This window comes from Pelophylax lessonae, assembly GCF_965119305.1.
Source record: "Pelophylax lessonae genome assembly, chromosome: 13".
Classification (NCBI taxonomy): domain Eukaryota; kingdom Metazoa; phylum Chordata; class Amphibia; order Anura; family Ranidae; genus Pelophylax; species Pelophylax lessonae.
Window position 1 is genome coordinate 9,480,536 of NC_138780.1, and position 20,747 is coordinate 9,501,282.

General features: G+C 48.2%; 1 protein-coding gene across 1 annotated transcript in view; it reads left to right on the plus strand.

Annotated features, from left to right (window-relative positions):
* The window catches only part of LOC309543141 (uncharacterized protein), a gene marked incomplete at its 3' end in the record, with an annotated part of 1,180,881 nt that overhangs the window by 656,512 nt on the left and 503,622 nt on the right, over positions 1–20,747 (plus strand). The gene's annotated exons all lie outside the window — the stretch shown is intronic.

Here is a 20,747-nt window from a genome sequence, read left to right on the forward strand (position 1 = left end):
AAATAAAATTGACGTCCTTTTTTTCCCACAAACAGAGCTTTCTTTTGGTGGTATTTGATCACCTGTACGATTTTTATTTTTTGCGCTATAAAAAAAAAAAGCAATTTTTTTGAAAAAAAAAAAAAATATTTTTCACATTCTGCTATATTATAACATCCCCCAAAAAAATAATAAAAAAAACTAAATTTTTTAACATTTTAGGCCAATTTGTTTTCGTCTACATATTTTTGGTAAAAAAAATCCACAATAAGCAGATTTTGACTGGTTTGCGCAAAAGTTATTGCGTCTACTAACTATGGGAAAGATGTCATTTTTATTGTTTTTTTTACTAGTAATGGCGGCGTTCTGCGATTTTTTGCAGGACTGTGACATTGCGGCAGACAGATCGGACCCCTAACTGACATTTTTGACACTTTTGGGGGGACCAGTGACATTACTACAGTAATCAGTGCTAAAAATATGCACTGTCACTGTAATAATGACACTGGCAGGGAAGGGGTTATGATCAAGGGGTTGAATGTGACCCTAGGGGAGTGATTCTAACTGTACAGGGGTGTGGGTGTATAGAAGGATAACATGAGCTCTGTGATCATTTCAGGGAGGACGGTCGGCTGTGTTTACAACAGCCGACCGTCCTTCTCTCTCAGCGTGGAGCGATCGCGGGTGTCAGGCGGCAATCGGAGCCGCCTGACACACGCGCCGGTTCCCCCGCTGATGATCGGGGGAGGGAGCGCACCGCCACCGGCGGGCGCTCGCTGCCTAGCTTCTCCCAGGCAAATGACGTACCCATACGTGGTTTTGCCTGGGAGAGCCACTCTGCCGCCGTATATATACAGTATGCGGTCGGCAAGTGGTTAAAGTGATTGCAGAGGATCACCTTGTAAAACAACCCATTCAATTTAAAATAGAAATGAAAGGCAAAACATGATAGTATAGATATAAAAACATCCTAAATACCTTTTTCCACTTTTTCTATAAGTGATAACATTTCTTCTGAACTCGGCTGCATAAGAGCTGGGGGAGGAGAAGTAATTGTACACTGAGCTTCCCAGTGAATGGCTGTGCAGCAGGGGGTGGCGGGGGGGGGGGGTGTCAGGACAAGTCTGATCATTGGAGGAGAGCAGGCTGAGTTCCCAGCATAGCTAGAGAACTGACCACAGTGTATCCTCCTGCTTAGTGTGGTCAGTTTTTAATAGAAAAGTAGAGGGACTGGCAGGAAGACCAGGGATTTCACATAAAGGAAGCAATACAAAGAGAGAATAGGATACTTCCTCATACAAGTACATGGTACAGCAGCAGCCACATATCAGGAATATGAAGTTTTGGGGTAACAAACCCTTTAAGTCAGCATAGCTTCATCTCATTCACCAAGCCAAAGGCTAATTCACTTACAAAGTGAACAGCCTACAGTTTATGCCTCTAGTAAATCATTTCTATTGTATTAGAAATGTTCACGAGGACCAACAACTCAGAAGTGACAGTGGATTTAGAAGGTAGAACGCATGCTATATAAAAATGATTTATATCCCTAAGAAAAACAGGTGATATGATTTGCCAATCACAAACATTTTTAACCTAAAATCAGTTAATTTATGCATCTCATTTTGACTCAGGTATTCATTAACTATGTACTGCGAGTCTGTATATTACTTTTTATTAGGGTTGAGCGGACACCTAGATGTCCGTGTTCGACGGGTTCTGCCGAACTTTAAAAAAAAGTCCGGGTCCGTGTCCCGGACTTTTACCGAACTTTTCCCGGACACCGAACACCATTGAAGTCAATGGGGACCCGAACTTTAAGGCACTAAAATGGCTCTAAAACACCAATGGAAAGGGCTAGAGTGCTGCAAATGGCAGCAAAACGTAGTTAAGAGCATGGCAAGTGCTCTGCAAACAAATGTGGATAGGGAAATAACTTAAAACAACAAAAAAAAAAACAGAAAAATAAAACAATGTTCTTCATCTCTGAAGGACGAGGCCCATATGGAGTAGGAGGGAGGTTGAGGTGGTGGTGGATGTGGCGGTGTCATAGGCGTGCGCAAAGGGTGTGCCGGGTGTACCTGGGCACACCCTAATCACCTAGGGCACATAGCATTATCGCTCTGTTTGCCAGTGAGGAGATGGGAAAGATCTCCCTCGGACCTGCTCTGCTCTATTTCTCTTTGCCAGCAGGGAGAGTAATGTATCGGGGCCATGTACATGTAGGCAAACACATGCATGTGTATTTCAACTTTGGGGTGCACACCCTAATGCAATAGGCTGCGCACACCTATGGGCGGTGTAGGTGGAAGCGGCGGTGGAGGAGGACCAGGGCCGGATTAAGAGCATCATGGTCTTGGTGCTGAGGATTTTGAAGGGCCTTAAGGGCCGTGCCTTGGCATGCACCCAGAGGAGGAAGGGTGCAGCCATGCATGCCTAATTCAACATGGGATGCTGTCTCTGAAGCCCATAAACACATCCATGCATCGGCAACTGTCCCTCCTTGTCCGGCCTTCGCGCTGTGTGGGGAGGTTCTGAGGGTGCTGCCTGGGGAAGCGAGCATAGAAGCCAGACTTCTGTGTTTACAAGTGACAGAAGAGCTGTAACAGTGAATATGGCCAACCCAGGGCCTATATAAAAGGTAGGGGCCTGGAGCTGCAGCTCCAATAGCCCCTACGTTAATCTGGCCCTGAGGAGGAGGAGGACGAGGTAGCCAACACTGCTTCTTTTCACAAATTTTAAATGAGGGTACACCCCAAAAGAGTGAGAAAGAGCAAAAATGGAACAATGGGTGGGTAAGGTTGGTATCCATTGCTATTCTGCATAAGGTACGGAAAAGTCCCGTGGGATCCATGCCTGGTTCATTTTAATGAACGTGAGCTTGTCCACATTGTCTCTGGACAGGCGGCTGCGCTTGTCTGTTATAACGCCCCCAGCCGTGCTAAATACCCGTTCAGATAATACACTGGCTGCAGGGCACGCCAGCACCTCCAAGGCGTAAAGGGCAAGCTCAGGCCATGTGCCCAATTTGGAGACCCAGAAGTTGAAGGGGGCAGACCCCTCATTCACTACATGTAGGCGTGTGCACACATACTGCTCCACTATGTTGGTAAAATGCTGCCTCCTGCTAAGACGTTCCATCTGAGCTGCTGGTGCTGCTGTTTGTTGTGGCGTGCTGACAAAGCTTTTCCACATTTCGGCCATGCTAACCCTGCCTTCTGAGGTGCTGGCGGTGCCCTGGTTGCGTTGGCGACCTCCTCCTCCTCCTCTGCCTTGTGCTTCCACTGTGGCCCCGCTGTCAGATGGGAGTGCCAGCAGCATCGCGTCTACCAGCGTGCGCTTGTACTCGCGCATCTTGCGATCGCGCTCCAGTGAGTGAATTAAGGACGGTACGTTGTCCTTGTAACGGGGATCCAGCAGCGTGGCCACCCAGTAATCAGCACAAGTTAGAATGTGGGCAACTCGGCGGTCGTTGTGGAGACACTGCAGCATGTAATCGCTCATGTGTGCCAGGCTGCCCAGAGGAGACGAAGGGCTGTCCTCTGTGGGAGGTGTATCGTCCGTGTCCTCTGTATCCCCCCAGCCACGCACCAGTGATGGCCATGAGCTGGCCTGGGTGCCACCCTGCTGTGAACATGGTTCCATCTCCTCCTCCAGCTCCTCCTCCTCCTCCAGAACTGTGCCCCTGCTGGACAATTGTGTCCCTGGCGTTTGTGTGTGCAGGAACCCACCCTCGGAGCCCCTTGTGAATGACTGCCCTGAAAGCCTTTGAAATGTTACCTCTTCATCCTCCTCCTCCTCCTCCTCATCCTGTGCCACATCCTCTTCCATCATCGCCCAAATTGTTTTTTCAAGGAGGCATAAAAGTGGGATAGTTAAGCTGAGAACGGCGTCATTGCCACTGGCCATGTTGGTGGAGTACTCAAAACAGCGCAACAAGGCACACAGGTCTCGCATGGAGGCCCAGTTATTGGTGGTGAAGTGGTGCTGTTCCGTAGAGCGACTCACGCGTGCGTGCTGCAGCTGAAACTCCACTATGGCCTGCTGCTGCTCGCACAGTCTTTGCAGCATGTGCAAGGTGGAGTTCCACCTTGTGGGCACGTCACATATGAGGCGGTGAGCGGGAAGGCCGAAGTTACGCTGCAGCGCTGCCAGGCGAGCAGCAGCAGGGTGAGAACGCCGAAAGTGCGCACAGACGGCCCGCACTTTCTGCAGCAGCTCTGACATATCGGGGTAGTTTTTAAGGAACCTCTGCACCACCAAATTCAGCACATGCGCCAGGCAAGGGATGTGCGTCAAACCGGCTAGGCCCAGAGCTGCTATGAGATTTCGCCCGTTATCGCACACCACCAGGCCGGGCTTGAGGCTCGCTGGCAGCAACCACTCATTTGTCTGCTGTTCCATGCTCCTCCACAACTCCTGCGCGGTGTGTGGTTTGTCCCCCAAACAGGCAAGTTGTAAAACTGCCTGCTGTCGTTTAGCCCTGGCCGTGCTGAAGTTGGTGGTGAAGGTATTACGCTGTCCGGATGAGGAGGCGGTAGAGGATGAGGTAGCGGAGTAGGATGAGTTAGGAACAGGAGGCAAACTGAAGCGCCCTGCAATCCTCGGTGGTGGAAGGACAGGCGCCAAATTGCTATCCGCCTCAGGCCCATCCGCCACTGCATTTACCCAGTGTGCCGTTAGGGAGATATAACGCCCCTGACCGTGCTTACTGGTCCACGTATCGGTAGTTAGGTGGACCTTGGCACAGATGGCGTTGCGCAGTGCACACCTGATTTTTTCCCCCACTTGGTTGTGCAGGGAAGGGATGGCTTGCCTGGAAAAGTAGTGGCGGCTGGGCACGACGTACTGTGGGACAGCCACCGACATAAGCTTTTTAAAACTGGGCGTCTCCACCAGACGGAATGACAGCATTTCAAAGGCCAATAATTGTGAAATGCTGGCATTCAGGGCCAGGGATCGCGGGTGGGTAGGGGGGTACTTCCTCTTCCTCTCAAGTGTTTGGGAGATGGAAAGCTGAACGCTTCCACTGGACATTGTGGAGATGGTTGTTGGTGACCCAGGTGGTGGTGTTGCTGACAGATCGTCTGTTTGCGGGGTGGCAGGTGCCGGTATGACTACAGATGTGGCTGGAGCGGCCGAGACTGCAGCAGAAGAGGAAGCAGGATGAGCCAGAGACGTTTCTTGGTTTTGAAGGTGTGTACTCCACTGCAGCTCGTGCTTTGCACTTAGATGCCTGATCATGCAGGTTGTGCTCAGGTTGAGAAGGTTTATGCCTCGCTTCAGGCTCTGATTGCACAGGGTGCAAACCACTCATGTCCTGTCATCAGCACATTTTCTAAAGAACTTCCACGCTAGAGAACTCTTTTGAGCTGACTTTGGTGCGCTCGTTCCCTTGCTGCGTTGGGCAGTAGCAGGCTCCGCTTCTGCACCCTGCTCCCTCTTCTGCTGTGCTGGTGGCTCTGTGCGACCACCGCCTCTTCCTCCAAACTACTCAGGTCACCTGCATGACCTTCTGTAATGTTCCGGTACCTTTGGTACCCTAAATTACTCTTTTCACAAGTGTATGCGCCCCACCATTCTCTTTTGGAAAGGTGCGCATACACCTTTAAGACTGAAGCTGTCATCACTCAGCGCCAGACTAGATGGCTATTTAAAGCGCCGGTTCTCACTCACATGTGTTCGTTCAAACACCCTTACCTGGATGCTAATTTGGCTTGAAGCTTTCGTGCTTGCAAGCATACCTCGCTGACGGAACCTCGCTGCGCTGATCCCTGCATCCCGCTTCCGGATCATCCGCTCCTCCTGAACCAACCTTCGGCTGTATTGCTATTAGTGCTAAGTACCCCGCAGGGGAACCCTCTATAAACTTATACTAAGCTTACACTATCTAGCTCTGCATAGTAAAGACTATTTATCACATCTGCATATCTAGATTGCTAGCTCTTAAGACTACTGCTACTTATTCCTGCACTGGGTTGATCTCTCTTGTATGTCCACCTGCTACTCTGTCATCTGCTACCATACATGATTGCTAAACCTACCTGCATCCATCTGCTACTGTCTTACCTTCAAGTGTCTGTCACCTACCACCTCCACTCAACCTGTCTCTTAAATCTTCATCACTGTGTTACTACATACATAAAGTCACTCTAGGAACCAGCTTGTTGAGTGTGTGTATTTACTAGCTGAATTAAGACCTTCCACACATGATGAGTCATTGAGGTTGGGAATGGTATCTCAGCATCTCTCTTACATGACTACTGAAGTGGAATATTTCTGCAGCTGAAAATCCACACCATACATGAAACGCAGGAGCGTTACACCTTCATTCCATGTGGGGTCGAGGACCTCATCGTCCTCCACATCATCTTCCACCCAGTCTTCACCCCTGCCCTCCCTGTCGGTCTCCACAATGCTGAACGCCGCAGCAGTTGGCACCTGCGTTTCGTCATCATCGGAGACGTGCTGTGATGGTCCTTCCATGTACTCATCTTGAGAAATAAGTTGTTGGGCATCGCTGCACTCAATCTCTTCCACTTCTGGGGCAGGGCTAGGTGGATGGCCCTGGGAAACCCTGCTGACAGAGTCCTCAAAAAGAATAAGAGACTGCTGTATGGCTTGGGGCTCAGACTGCTTGCCTGATTTGCAAGGGGGTGAGGTGAAAGACGGTTGGACATTGGCTGCAGGTGTCAACTCTGACCTTTCTGCAGTAGACTGGGTGGAGACAATGTGAAGGAACTGGAGGCACTGTTAGCAGCAAACCAATCTACTATCGCCTCTACGTGTTCTGGCCTCATCACTTCTAGAGGCGTATGATGCCCTACCAAATACTGATGCAGGTTCTGTCGCCTACTCACACTTGAGGAAGGTGTTTCACTTGTGCGTGTAGCTGGCACAGATCGACCATGTCCTCTCCTTGCAACAGGAGCTCTACCAGCAGCACCACGACCCAGGCCACGGCCCCTATTTGACGCTCTCCTCATATTTCTGTAATTTAAGATCTTGCCCTAGAAAGGTGTTTATTGAATAGCGGAACAAAAGAACAACAGTATCGCACGGGTGTATCTCACAGTCAAATATGCAAACTATGCCGCAATTTAATGTTTTTTACACCAAAAGGGTGTGTATTGAATAGCGGAATAGGATAAAAAACTGTGTATCTCACACGTACAAACACAGACTAGGCCCGATTAAATTTTTTCCTACCCTAAAGGGAGGATGAGGAAGAGGAGTATGGAACAGGCAGCACCCTCAAATCTTCAGAAGTATGAGATGAACCTCAAAAACTTGGAAAGGTGGATCTCACACGTACCGACACAGACTATTCCGCAATTTAATTGATCCCCAAAGGTTTTTATTGAATAGCGGAATAGGAAATATGATCAAAAAAAAGTGTATGTATCTCACACGTACAGAAGCACACTAGGCCCCAATTACTATTGTTTGTACCCCTAAAAGGATGGATGAGGAGGAGGAGGAGTATGGAACAGGCAGCACCCTCAAATCTTCAGAAGTATGAGATGAACCCCAAAAACTTGGAAAGGTGGATCTCACACGTACCGACACAGACTATTCCGCAATTTAATTGATCCCCAAAGGTTTTTATTGAATAGCGGAATAGGAAATATGATCAAAAAAAGTGTATGTATCTCACACGTACAGAAGCACACTAGGCCCCAATTACTATTGTTTGTACCCCTAAAAGGATGGATGAGGAGAAGTATGGAACAGGCAGCACCCTCAAAGCTTCAGAAGTATGAGATGAACCCCAAAAACTTGGAAAGGTGGATCTCACACGTACCGACACAGACTATTCCGCAATTTAATTGATCCCCAAAGGTTTTTATTGAATAGCGGAATAGGAAATATGATAAAAAAAAAGTGTATGTATCTCACACGTACAGAAGCACACTAGGCCCCAATTACTATTGTTTGTACCCCTAAAAGGATGGATGAGGAGGAGGAGGAGTATGGAACAGGCAGCACCCTCAAAGCTTCAGAAGTATGAGATGAACCCCAAAAACTTGGAAAGGTGGATCTCACACGTACCGACACAGACTATCCCGCAATTTAATTGATCCCCAAAGGTTTTTATTGAATAGCGGAATAGGAAATATGATCAAAAAAAGTGTATGTATCTCACACGTACAGAAGCACACTAGGCCCCAATTACTATTGTTTGTACCCCTAAAAGGATGGATGAGGAGGAGGAGGAGGAGTATGGAACAGGCAGCACCCTCAAAGCTTCAGAAGTATGAGATGAACCCCAAAAACTTGGAAAGGTGGATCTCACACGTACCGACACAGACTATTCCGCAATTTAATTGATCCCCAAAGGTTTTTATTGAATAGCGGAATAGGAAATATGATAAAAAAAGTGTATGTATCTCACACGTACAGAAGCACACTAGGCCCCAATTACTATTGTTTGTACCCCTAAAAGGATGGATGAGGAGGAGTATGGAACAGGCAGCACCCTCAAAGCTTCAGAAGTATGAGATGAACCCCAAAAACTTGGAAAGGTGGATCTCACACGTACCGACACAGACTATTCCGCAATTTAATTGATCCCCAAAGGTTTTTATTGAATAGCGGAATAGGAAATATGATAAAAAAAGTGTATGTATCTCACACGTACAGAAGCACACTAGGCCCCAATTACTATTGTTTGTACCCCTAAAAGGATGGATGAGGCGGAGTATGGAACAGGCAGCACCCTCAAAGCTTCAGAAGTATGAGATGAACCCCAAAAACTTGGAAAGGTGGATCTCACACGTACCGACACAGACTATTCCGCAATTTAATTGATCCCCAAAGGTTTTTATTGAATAGCGGAATAGGAAATATGATGAAAAAAAGTGTATGTATCTCACACGTACAGAAGCACACTAGGCCCCAATTACTATTGTTTGTACCCCTAAAAGGATGGATGAGGAGGAGGAGGAGTATGGAACAGGCAGCACCCTCAAAGCTTCAGAAGTATGAGATGAACCCCAAAAACTTGGAAAGGTGGATCTCACACGTACCGACACAGACTATCCCGCAATTTAATTGATCCCCAAAGGTTTTTATTGAATAGCAGAATAGGAAATATGATCAAAAAAAAGTGTATGTATCTCACACGTACAGAAGCACACTAGGCCCCAATTACTATTGTTTGTACCCCTAAAAAGATGGATGAGGAGGAGTATGGAACAGGTAGCACCCTCAAAGCTTCAGAAGTATGAGATGAACCCCAAAAACTTGGAAAGGTGGATCTCACACGTACCGACACAGACTATTCCGCAATTTAATTGATCCCCAAAGGTTTTTATTGAATAGCGGAATAGGAAATATGATCAAAAAAAGTGTATGTATCTCACACGTACACAACCACACTAGGCCCCAATTACTATTGTTTGTACCCCTAAAAGAATGGATGAGGAGGAGGAGGATGAAACAGGCAGCACCCTCAAATCTTCAGAAGTATGAGATTGTGTTCACTGTACCCCACAAAGATTGTGTTCACTGCACCCCACAAAGATTGTGTTCACTGCACCCCAAAAGGATTTTGTTCACTGCACCCCACAAAGATTGTGTTCACTGTACCCCACAAAGATTTTGTTCACTGCACCCCACAAAGATTGTGTTCACTGCACCCCCACAAAGCTTGTGTTCACTGCACCCCAAAAGGATTTTGTTCACTGCACCCCAAAAGGATTGTCTTTACTGCACCCCACAAAGATTGTGTTCACTGCACCCCCACAAGGATTGTGTTCACTGCACCCCACAAAGATTGTGTTCACTGCACCCCAAAAGGATTGTCTTCACTGCACCCCACAAAGATTTTGTTCACTGCACCCCAAAAGGATTTTGTTCACTGCACCCCACAAAGATTGTGTTCACTGTACCCCACAAAGATTTTGTTCACTGCACCCCACAAAGATTGTGTTCACTGTACCCCACAAAGATTTTGTTCACTGCACCCCACAAAGATTGTGTTCACTGCACCCCCACAAAGCTTGTGTTCACTGCACCCCAAAAGGATTTTGTTCACTGCACCCAAAAAGGATTGTCTTCACTGCACCCCACAAAGATTGTGTTCACTGCACCCCAAAAGGATTTTGTTCACTGCACCCCAAAAGGATTTTGTTCACTGCACCCCACAAAGATTGTGTTCACTGCACCCCCACAAAGATTGTGTTCACTGCACCCCACAAAGATTGTGTTCACTGCACCCCAAAAGGATTGCCTTCACTGCACCCCACAAAGATTTTGTTCACTGCACCCCAAAAGAATTTTGTTCACTGTACCCCACAAAGATTGTGTTCACTGCACCCCACAAAGATTGTGTTCACTGCACCCCAAAAGGATTGTCTGCACTGCACCCCACAAAGATTTTGTTCACTGCACCCCAAAAGGATTTTGTTCACTGCACCCCACAAAGATTGTGTTCACTGCACCCCACAAAGATTTTTTTCACTGCACCCCACAAAGTTGTGTTCACTGCACCCCCACAAAGCTTGTGTTCACTGCACCCCAAAAGGATTTTGTTCACTGCACCCCAAAAGGATTGTCTTCACTGAACCCCACAAATATTGTGTTCACTGCACCCCAAAAGGATTTTTTTCACTGCACCCCAAAAAGATTGTGTTCACTGTACCCCACAAAGATTGTGTTCACTGCACCCTAAAAGGATGTTGTTCACTGCACCCCAAAAAGGATGTTGTTCACTGCACCCCACAAAGATTGTGTTCACTGCACCCCACAAAGGATTTTGTTCACTGCACCCCAAAAAGATTGTGTTCACTGCACCCCAAAAAGGATTTTGTTCACTGCACCCCAAAAAGATTGTGTTCACTGCACCCTAAAAGGATTTTGTTCACTGCACCCCACAAAGATTGTGTTCACTGCACCCCCACAAAGCTTGTGTTCACGGCACCCCAAAAGGATTTTGTTCACTGCACCCCAAAAGGATTGTCTTCACTGAACCCCACAAAGATTGTGTTCACTGCACCCCAAAAGGATTTTTTTCACTGCACCCCAAAAAGATTGTGTTCACTGTACCCCACAAAGATTGTGTTCACTGCACCCTAAAAGGATGTTGTTCACTGCACCCCAAAAAGGATGTTGTTCACTGCACCCCACAAAGATTGTGTTCACTGCACCCCAAAAGGATTGTCTTCACTGAACCCCACAAAGATTGTGTTCACTGCACCCCAAAAAGGATGTTGTTCACTGCACCCCACAAAGATTGTGTTCACTGCATCCCACAAAGGATTTTGTTCACTGCACCCCAAAAAGATTGTGTTCACTGCACCCCAAAAAGGATTTTGTTCACTGCACCCCAAAAAGATTGTGTTCACTGCACCCTAAAAGGATTTTGTTCACTGCACCCCAAAAAGATTGTGTTCACTGCACCCCAAAAAGATTGTGTTCACTGCAGCCCACACACAGAAAAATGGATGTGGATCACTGACACCTGCCTATCTCCTATCCCACACCACACAGCAATATCGATTGTAGTTTGTAGAACACAGTTTCCCTAAAATTCAGCAGCAGCCTCTCCCTAACAGGATTGAGAAGAGATAGTAGATTAAGACTAAGTGCAGACCCCACACAGCAATATCGATTGTAGTTTGTAGAACACACTTTCCCTAAAATTCAGCAGCAGCCTCTCCCTAACAGGCTTGAGAAGAGATCCTAGATCAGGATTAAGTGCAGACCCCACCCCACACAGCAATATCGATTGTAGTTTGTAGAACACACTGACCCTATAATTCAGCAGACTCTATCCCTAAAATGCCTACAACTCGCCCTGCCTAAACACTCCGACCTGTCCCTCAATTCTATCTGGACACCAATTAGTTTTCCCTGCCTGTCTTTCCCTAATCAGCAGCCAGCACGTATGTGTGCTCTGTCCCTGATCTAAGCAGCAGAATGAAGCCGCTGCGGCTGCCTCGAACTTATAAAGACTTGGTCACATGCTTCAGACGGGCAATCACAGCTACTCATACATTTGCAGGCATGGCTGGGATGGCTTAAGGCACACCAGTTAAACGATTGTTGATTGGCTGTTGAAAGCCCGCCATGAAAAGAGCGCCAAAACATGCAAAACCCGGAAATAAAACGGCCGAACACGGATTTTTACCCGAACATACAGTAAAGTGTCCGTGTCCGTGTTCGGGTAACAAAAATCCAATTATTCGGTACGAACACGAATAATACAGTCCGTGTTCGCTCAACACTACTTTTTATCAATAAGTTAAAAAGATATGTATTTGTAGTACATTACCAAAGATCTGTGCTCAGAATATGACACAAAGTTTTGCTTAGACTAAACATGACATTGTTCTTTTTTGTTTTAACCAGTCACTAAATATTTCCATTATATTCCCAGATATTCAGGAAAAGCACAAACAACATCTGATGGAGAAGACTGAGACTCTAGTGGAACATAGACCTCCAGGAACTACCCTGGAACCACAAAGATTCCTCATCAATGAGCGTTATGTGAAGCTGATTGTAGTCTCCACTGATCAGTTCAGGCAGCGTCCCCAGAATGAGCTAATACAGACTGGGGTAAAACATGAGGAATGCTTGAAGATAACACAAACTAGACTGGAACACATTTCCCCCAACAGGCTGTTCCGAAGGAACCATCACTCACAACGTGTACCACATGCAGTATTGGTGAGCGGAGTGCCAGGAATAGGGAAGACCACACTGATGCAGAAGTTTGTCTATGACTGGGTGACCGGAAAACATTACCAGAGATTTGCCTTTGTCTTCTTCTTCAGATTCCGGGACGTTAATAGACTGGGAGAGGTCAGCTTGGAAGAGATGATTCTTCAACAATACCCACATCTGGGGAGTCAAATTGGAAATATTTTACAAGATCCAGAAAGACTTCTCTTTATATTTGATGGATTAGATGAAAGTATTCATCAAATGGATTTCAGATCAAGTAGACTCTTTGCTTACAGGACAAATTGTGGTGAGATTGTGGTCAGCTTGGTGAGGCAGAGTCTTCTTAAGGGTTGCTCTGTACTGATAACCAGCCGCCCAACCAGACTGGCATCAGTTGACACCGGTGTTTTCCAGAGAATAGCTGAGATCATGGGATTTCTCCATGAAGACAGACTGATCTTCTTTAATAATTTCTTTGGAAATGAGGAATTGTCAGAGAAGGCTTTTCATTATGTGCAGGGGAATGACACGCTGTACACTTTCTGTTATATCCCATCATACTGCTGGATCATCTGTACAGTGTTATCAATGTGCTTCAAAGCTCAACCAACAATCACTGATCAGCTGATGACATCATTACCCAAAACAGTGACACAACTCTTTGTGACTTTTGTCTCCAACATCCTGGCCAATCACAGCCAGAATAAAGATGGTGGTCACACTGCCGGGGAACTGCTGACATCTATTGGGTGGATGGCAGAACATGGAGTCATGAACCACATGATTGTATTTGATGAGCGTCATCTGGAGTCATTCAGTGTGAGAAATGATAAACATCTCTTTTCATCTGTCATGATGGAATCTGGTCAGCCTCCTGATGTGGATTACACCTTCTTACATCTCACTCTTCAGGAGTTTTTTGCTGCTTTAGTTCATTATATTAACTATAATGCTGACAGATTACAGGAAACACTTGATGAGGCTGAATCTTACGAAGACGGCCGTGCTGAAATATTCCTCCGATTCCTCTGCGGTCTCTCAGACTCTTCTACTAGATCCATGTTAAAGTCCCATGTGGGAGAATTGTCTACTCAGGCTGCCAGACATGTTATCACCTGGATCCAGAAGAAAATCCCAGAACAAAGAAATGACCAAGTCATAAGAGGCAGCAGAGAACTTCTTAATGTATTCTACTATCTCCATGAGAGCAGGAATAAGGCTCTGGTGTCACAATGTATTGGATCAAACAAAGTTGACTTTTCTCATGTCCCCCTCAGCCCTCTGGACTGCTCTGTGCTGTCTTTTATCCTTCAATCCTGCAGAGAGACAGAAGAAGTAAATCTAATTTCATGTAATATTCAGAGTGAAGGATTGAAGAAATTTATACCAGTTCTACACAACATCAAGAGTTTGAGGTAAAAATAAACTATAAATACCATTTCTGTTAACCACTTACTGCAAAGTGACGTATGGGTACATCGGCTGACTTTGCGGGGTTATACTGGGATGATGCTAGAGGCATCATGTTTTGATTTATCCATCGCTGAGACCTCTGTACCTGGCCAAATACCTTTTCTCATCCACAAAGATCTTTATTGAATGTTTCAGGTTACAGAAAACAGAATGTGGCAGGGAGGCAATATAGAGAAAGATGGTGCAATAACCAAAATGACCACAAGATGGCAGTATATTAACCAAATACAGAGGCCATTAACCACTTAAGGACCAAGCCTATTTCTGACACATGGTGGTTGATTTACTAAAGGCAAAAAAGACTGTGCACTTTGCAAGTTGCTTCAGAGCTTAGTAAATGAGCAGAAGCTCTGCTGACTTCCATTATCCAATCATGTACAAGCAAAAAACTGAATTTTTGTAAAATCTTACCGTAAAATTCCTTTCTCTGAGTCCTCCGACAGTCGCCGCCCATCACACAGTCTTCACTTATGTGGTATTGACCTCATCTCCACAGGAGTTTCTAGGCATAAGACTTGTAAAAGAACAATTAATTTACATAATCGCACCCATGGGGGCTGTCCTACTAGTCCAATACCCCCCTGCAAGCAGTATAGTGTATAAAAACCCCAAAAGAGGGGGTGGCGACTGTCGGAGGACTCAGAGAAAGGAATTTTACAGTAAGATTTTACAAAAATTCAATTTTCTCTTACGTCCTCCGACAGTCGCCGCCCATTCACACAGTCTTCACTTATGGGGACGTCCCAAAGCAGTGTAGACATAAGGGGTGGGCAACTCAACACAGAACCCACATCAGAGAAAGGAACCTTACATGACAGAAAGGCAACCTTCTGGGTAACCAAACATGGCTCAACAAGGGCAACAACCCAGGAAAACAAATAACCAAGGGGAAAAACACCCCAACAGCCAGGGACCCGCACCAAAACCAGGGTCTCCTATGGCACTGCCGCACAGAGAACTTTGCGGCCAAAGGAGGCATCAGCTGACGCCAGAACATCAATTTTAAAGAATTTGGAAAAGGTGTGCACCGACAACCAAGTCGCAGCCTTGCACACCTGGGCCACCGAAGCCTGATGCCAGAGGGCCCAGGACGTACTCACAGATCTGGTAGAGTGCGCCTTGACAGGGAAGGGCGGTACCCGTTCCTTCAATGAATAGGCCTGTACAATAGTCTGTCTGATCCATTTGGCAATGGTTGCCGCAGACGCAGCCATACCCTTCCGAGATCCCTCAGGAAGGACAAAGAGAGAATCCGACTTCCGAAAGGATTCAGTCGACGACAGGTAAACCCTGATTGCCCTGACAACATCCAAGGAATGCAAGGCAACCTCCTTCGGATGCTTAGGGTTCGCACAAAGCGAAGGTAAAACAATGTCCTCATTCAGGTGAAAATCCGAGACCACCTTCGGCAGAAAAGATGGATTAGGTCGCAAGACCACCTTATCCCTATGAACCACCAGGTAAGGAGAACGGCACGACAATGCCGCCAACTCCGACACTCTGCGAGCAGAAGTGATCGCTACCAGAAACGCCACCTTCTTAGATAGCATTGGTAACGAAATTTCCCTGATGTTTGCAAACGGGGAACGCTGCAACACGGACAGAACCAAGTTCAAGTCCCATGGAGGCAAGGGCTCCCTTCTAGGAGGGGCCAAGTGACGCACACCTTCAATAAAGGTGCGAATCGAGGAATCAGACGCCACAGGGCGCTGGAAAAGAACAGCCAGTGCAGAGACCTGGCCCTTAATCGTGGCCAATGCCAGACGCTGGTCCACACCAGTCTGGAGGAAAGCCAACACCCTCGCCACCGAATAGGAACGAGGAGAGAAACCCCTGGACTCACACCAGGCAAAATAAGCTTTCCACGTACAGTAGTAAATCTTACCAGAAGAGGCTTTTCTAGCCTTGATCAAAGTAGGAATGACCTCTGAGGAGAGACCCCTGTCTCTCAGGACCTGGCTTTCAACAGCCAGGCCCTTAAAGCCAGTGACTGTAAAGCAGGATGGAAGATCGGTCCCTGAGACAGGAGATCTTCCCGCATTGGTAGCCGCCACGGAGGCTCTACGGCCAGGTGAACTATGTCCGCATACCAGGACCGGCGAGGCCAGTCCGGCGCTACCAGAATCACTAATGTTGGTTCCGAGGCCAACCTGCGAAGGAACCTGGACAACAACTGAATCGGAGGAAAGGCATAGATCAGTCGATACTGATGCCAAGGCACCACCAGCGCATCCGAGGCTTCTGCCCGAGGATCGCGCATTCTTGCCACGAACCTTTCCACCTTGTGGTTTAGCCGAGACGCGAACAGATCCACATCCGGGGATCCCCATTTCGCACACAGCATCTGAAACACCTCGGGTGTAGGGACCATTCCCCCTGGTCCAGAGTCTGGCGGCTCATATAGTCGGCCTGCCAATTTTCCACACCCGGAATGTGAACTGCCGATAACGCCGGGACATGAGTCTCGGCCCAAGACAGGATATTGGTAACTTCCAGGGCCACCCGGTCACTCCTGGTGCCCCCTTGGTGGTTGATGTAAGCCAACGCAGTGGCATTGTCCGTCTGCACCTGTACAGGATGGCCCTGAAGACAATCCGACCAGTGGAGCAGGCACAGCCTGATCGCTCTTAATTCCAAAATGTTGATCGGGAGGGAGGACTCCTCCCCCGACCAAGTGCCCTGGGCAGACAAGTTGCCCAGAATGCCACCCCAGCCCGACAGGCTGGCATCCGTGGTTAACACCGTCCATAGAATCGGCCGGAATGATTTCCCGTCCGACACAGCCGGGGACTGAAGCCACCACAACAGATCCATTCTGGTCTGGCGACTCAGAGACACTCTCAAGTCCAAGGACTGAGGCAGTCTGTCCCATCTGGTGAGGATCTCTGCTTGGAGAGCCCTCGTGTGAAATTGTGCAAACGGTATCGCCTCGAAGGCCGACACCATCAATCCCAGGGACCGCATACAGGTCCGGAGTGACGAGTGTTCGTTGTCCCTGAGGGACCGGACCTCGTCCTGCAGGGTCCGGAGCTTTGCTTGAGCAGAGTCTAGAATCATTCCCAGATACGGGAGGCGAACCGAAGGCGACAAGGTCGACTTCTGAAAATTGATCGTCCAACCGAACTCCAGGAGCGTCTGGACCGTAGTGGACAGATCGCGCAACAGGCCCTGACTGGCACTCGATCTTAACAGGAGATCATCCAGATAACCCAGGACCGCAATGCCCTGTGCCCGTAACAGGCCCAGAGCAGGCACCAACACTTGGTAAAGACCCTTGGAGCCGAAGCGAGACCGAAAGGTAACGCCACAAACTGGTAGTGATCCTCCGCGATAGCGAATTGGAGGTACCGCTGATGAACCTCGAAAATGGGGATGTGTAGATACGCATCCTTCAGGTTCAGAGCTTTTAAGTCCAGAATCGGACACACTTTGCCCTCCTTTCTGGGCACAGCGAACAGATTCGAATAAAACCCCCGAAACCTCTCCCGATGCGGCACCGGGACTACAACCCCCTGGGCGAGAAGATCCTGCACCGCCTGGTGCAAATCCCGCAACCAGGCAAAAAATTTGGGGGAGCATACCCATGTATTTCCAAAGCTGCTGCGGCTATGAACCAAAAGACATGTATATTAAAAAAAATAGCGCGCAAATGCAAAGGAAATTACTACCAAATCTGAAGAGAGTCCATAAATAAAAATGGGGCTTGGTCCCACCATATGGCCATATCGTGCTCAAGCCCACTACTGCGTCAATGTACCCCATTATCAGTGGGTCCTACACTATCCATGAAAAAGAGATGAATCCAGCCTTTCTAACCCATGGAGATAATACTCCTTGCTGGGAAAAATGTGCAAATGCACTACAGGGGACTCCTCCTATATCCACTTGATGGTGGACACTGATTGAGTACAGGTGTGTGTGGGGGGTGGGGAGGGCTGCTCAACCTCGATAGTCTGGTCAGACCGAATACATAATAAACAGGCAAAAAATTTGGGGGAGCATACCCATGTATTTCCAAAGCTGCTGCAGCTATGAACCAAAAGACATGTATATTAAAAAAAATAGCGCGCAAATGCAAAGGAAATTACTACCAAATCTGAAGAGAGTCCATAAATAAAAATGAGGGTTTGGTCCCACCATATGGCCATATCGTGCTCAAGCCCACTACTGCGTCAAAGTACCCCATTATCAGTGGGTCCTACACTATCCATGAAAAAGAGATGAATCCCGCAACCGCCCTGGGGTCAAATGAAGATTTGAGGGAAAGAATCTGTTTGCCGGCCGAGAAAGAAATTCGATCTTGTACCCTGACCGAATGATTTCCTGAACCCACCTGTCCGAAATCCGGAGCAGCCAAGGTTGGAGGAAACCACGCAAACGTCCCCCCACCCCTGAAATGGGTGAGGGCGCCCCTTCAGGTCGAGGCGGACTGAGCCGCCGCCCCAGCTCGGCCGGATTTTTGTTTGCCGAACCAGGGTTTCTTTTGGCCACCTTGGCCCTTGAAGGGTTTTCCCTTGTTCTGTGCCTTAAAGGCACGAAAGGACCCCTGATGAGGTTTAAAGGAGGAGTCCCGCTTACCGCGGAAAAATTTTCCCTTAGAGTTCTGGAGCAGCAAGGTACTCTTGCCCCCGTGACCCCTTTAACCAATTCATCCAGGGAGTCCCCAAAAAGGCGAGACCCCCGCATAGGGGATATCAGCCACCGTCTTCCTGGATTTCTGGTCAGTTGATCAACTTTTCAACCAGACTAATCGACGGTTAAGCACTGCGACACACTGAGACAGGCGTATCGCCAAAGGGGCCTCATTAAGGGCCGCGTCACACAAATACATGACCCCTTGATAAATTTGGTCCACCATCTCCACTGTAGTGGGGGGGAGCAGATTCAGCAACGAGGGTGCGTTTTAGCACCTTGGTCCAATCCGCCACAGCCTGAGCCACCATTACCGAGGCAAAAATAGGCTTGAGCATGGAACCTGCCACCACGTAGGAATGTCGGGCAAGAGATTCTAGCCTCCTATCAGTAGGGTCCCTAAACACCGGAGAGTCCTCGGTGGGGACCAGAGTAGCCTTGTTCAATCTGGCAACCGTGTGGACCACTTGAGAAGGCACACACCAGCGCATCACCGTAGTAGCCGCAAAAGGGTAGAGAAGTTGAAACTTCTTAGGCACCACGAAGGTGTGTTTCAAATTATGCCATAGCTCATTCACCGTATGGTGAAACTCTTCGGGGCAAGGAAAAACCTGCGCCGTCTTGCGGGTCCTGTGTGTACCAAAAGAGGACACAACGCCCGGAGGAGTGAGTTCATCCTCCAAATATAGTGTTTCCTTCACAGAAAGAATCAGCGCATCCATAGCTGCGTGTTCCTCGGGCGTCCCAGGGGGAGAATCATCCACCCCTGCAACCTCCGCCTCCCCCTCAGACTCTTGCGGGTCCAGAGAAGAACGAGACCCCGAAAGGGCCACGCTACCTACGGCAACCATGTCACACTCAGAATCAGAGGAAAAGGAAATTCTAGACCTTTTCCTAGCAGCCCGTTCAGACATCAGCACATCCATCTTTGACACCAAAGATGCCATAACAGCAGCCAAATTTGTAACGGTAGAGAAGTCAGAGGAAACTGAATCCCCCATCAAAGCTGGTGGGAATTTACTGTCCTGGGATTCCATTGCAGAAAACTTATTTTTTTAAATTTTTTTTATGTACTGGCCCTTTAAGAGCGCCGCAATAAGGACTGTAAAACACAGCCCCCCCGCAAGGACAAACACTGACCAGGAAGATTGCACAAATAGGCAAGGAAAGGAAACAGCAGGACAGGACCCCACCAGTGTGTTACCAGCTCCTTCGGTCGGCTCTGTGAGAAAGAAGGAAGTGATGTCACCGCCGGAGGCTTAACTGAGGCGGCAGACCCAGGGAAAATGGATGCCTATTGAAAATAAATGGGAGGCTTCGGCAAGATGGCCGCCGACATGTGCTCTGAAAGATCGTTTTGCCACACTCAAGATGGCGATGCAAGGCGCCAAAAGCACTACATAGCATGCTGTTAAAACGCCCATAGTGAAGCCAGACATGCTGCCACAGTTAAAATGGCGGACCGGCGGTGTTTAACCCCACAGCTGTCTACGCATGTGTCTGCACCTCCCAGCACCATAAGTGACCTTAGGAGAGGGACCCCCAAAAAATCCCACACAGCGCTGCTGTGAGAGCATAACACCCCCACAGGGACCGGGACCAGGGAGCCCAAAACAAACGCACAGACACAGGGGACACCACAGACACTCCGGACTGCCGACCCCAGATAGAGGCCCCACACAGAGTGTTCTTACCTGTACCCGATGGCGTGGGGTTCCTCATATAAGCGGGAAACCGCCCACCCTCAGATTGCAGGGGAGTGCCGCTAACCAGAAACGCAGGACACTAGTAGTGCACGGATGAACCTATGCTGTGTCCAGTGAGGTAGCCACCTCACATGGCTGCATCCCTGAGGACAGGGATGGGTCGTTTATGAGGCCAGGGCGACTACATAGCCTGCGAAACGCTCGATGGCAGGCTGGGATTCCATCTGACCCTCTGTCCTGGAGAACCTAGGACGGTCAGTCCGATTCCCAGCTCCGCAAACGCCG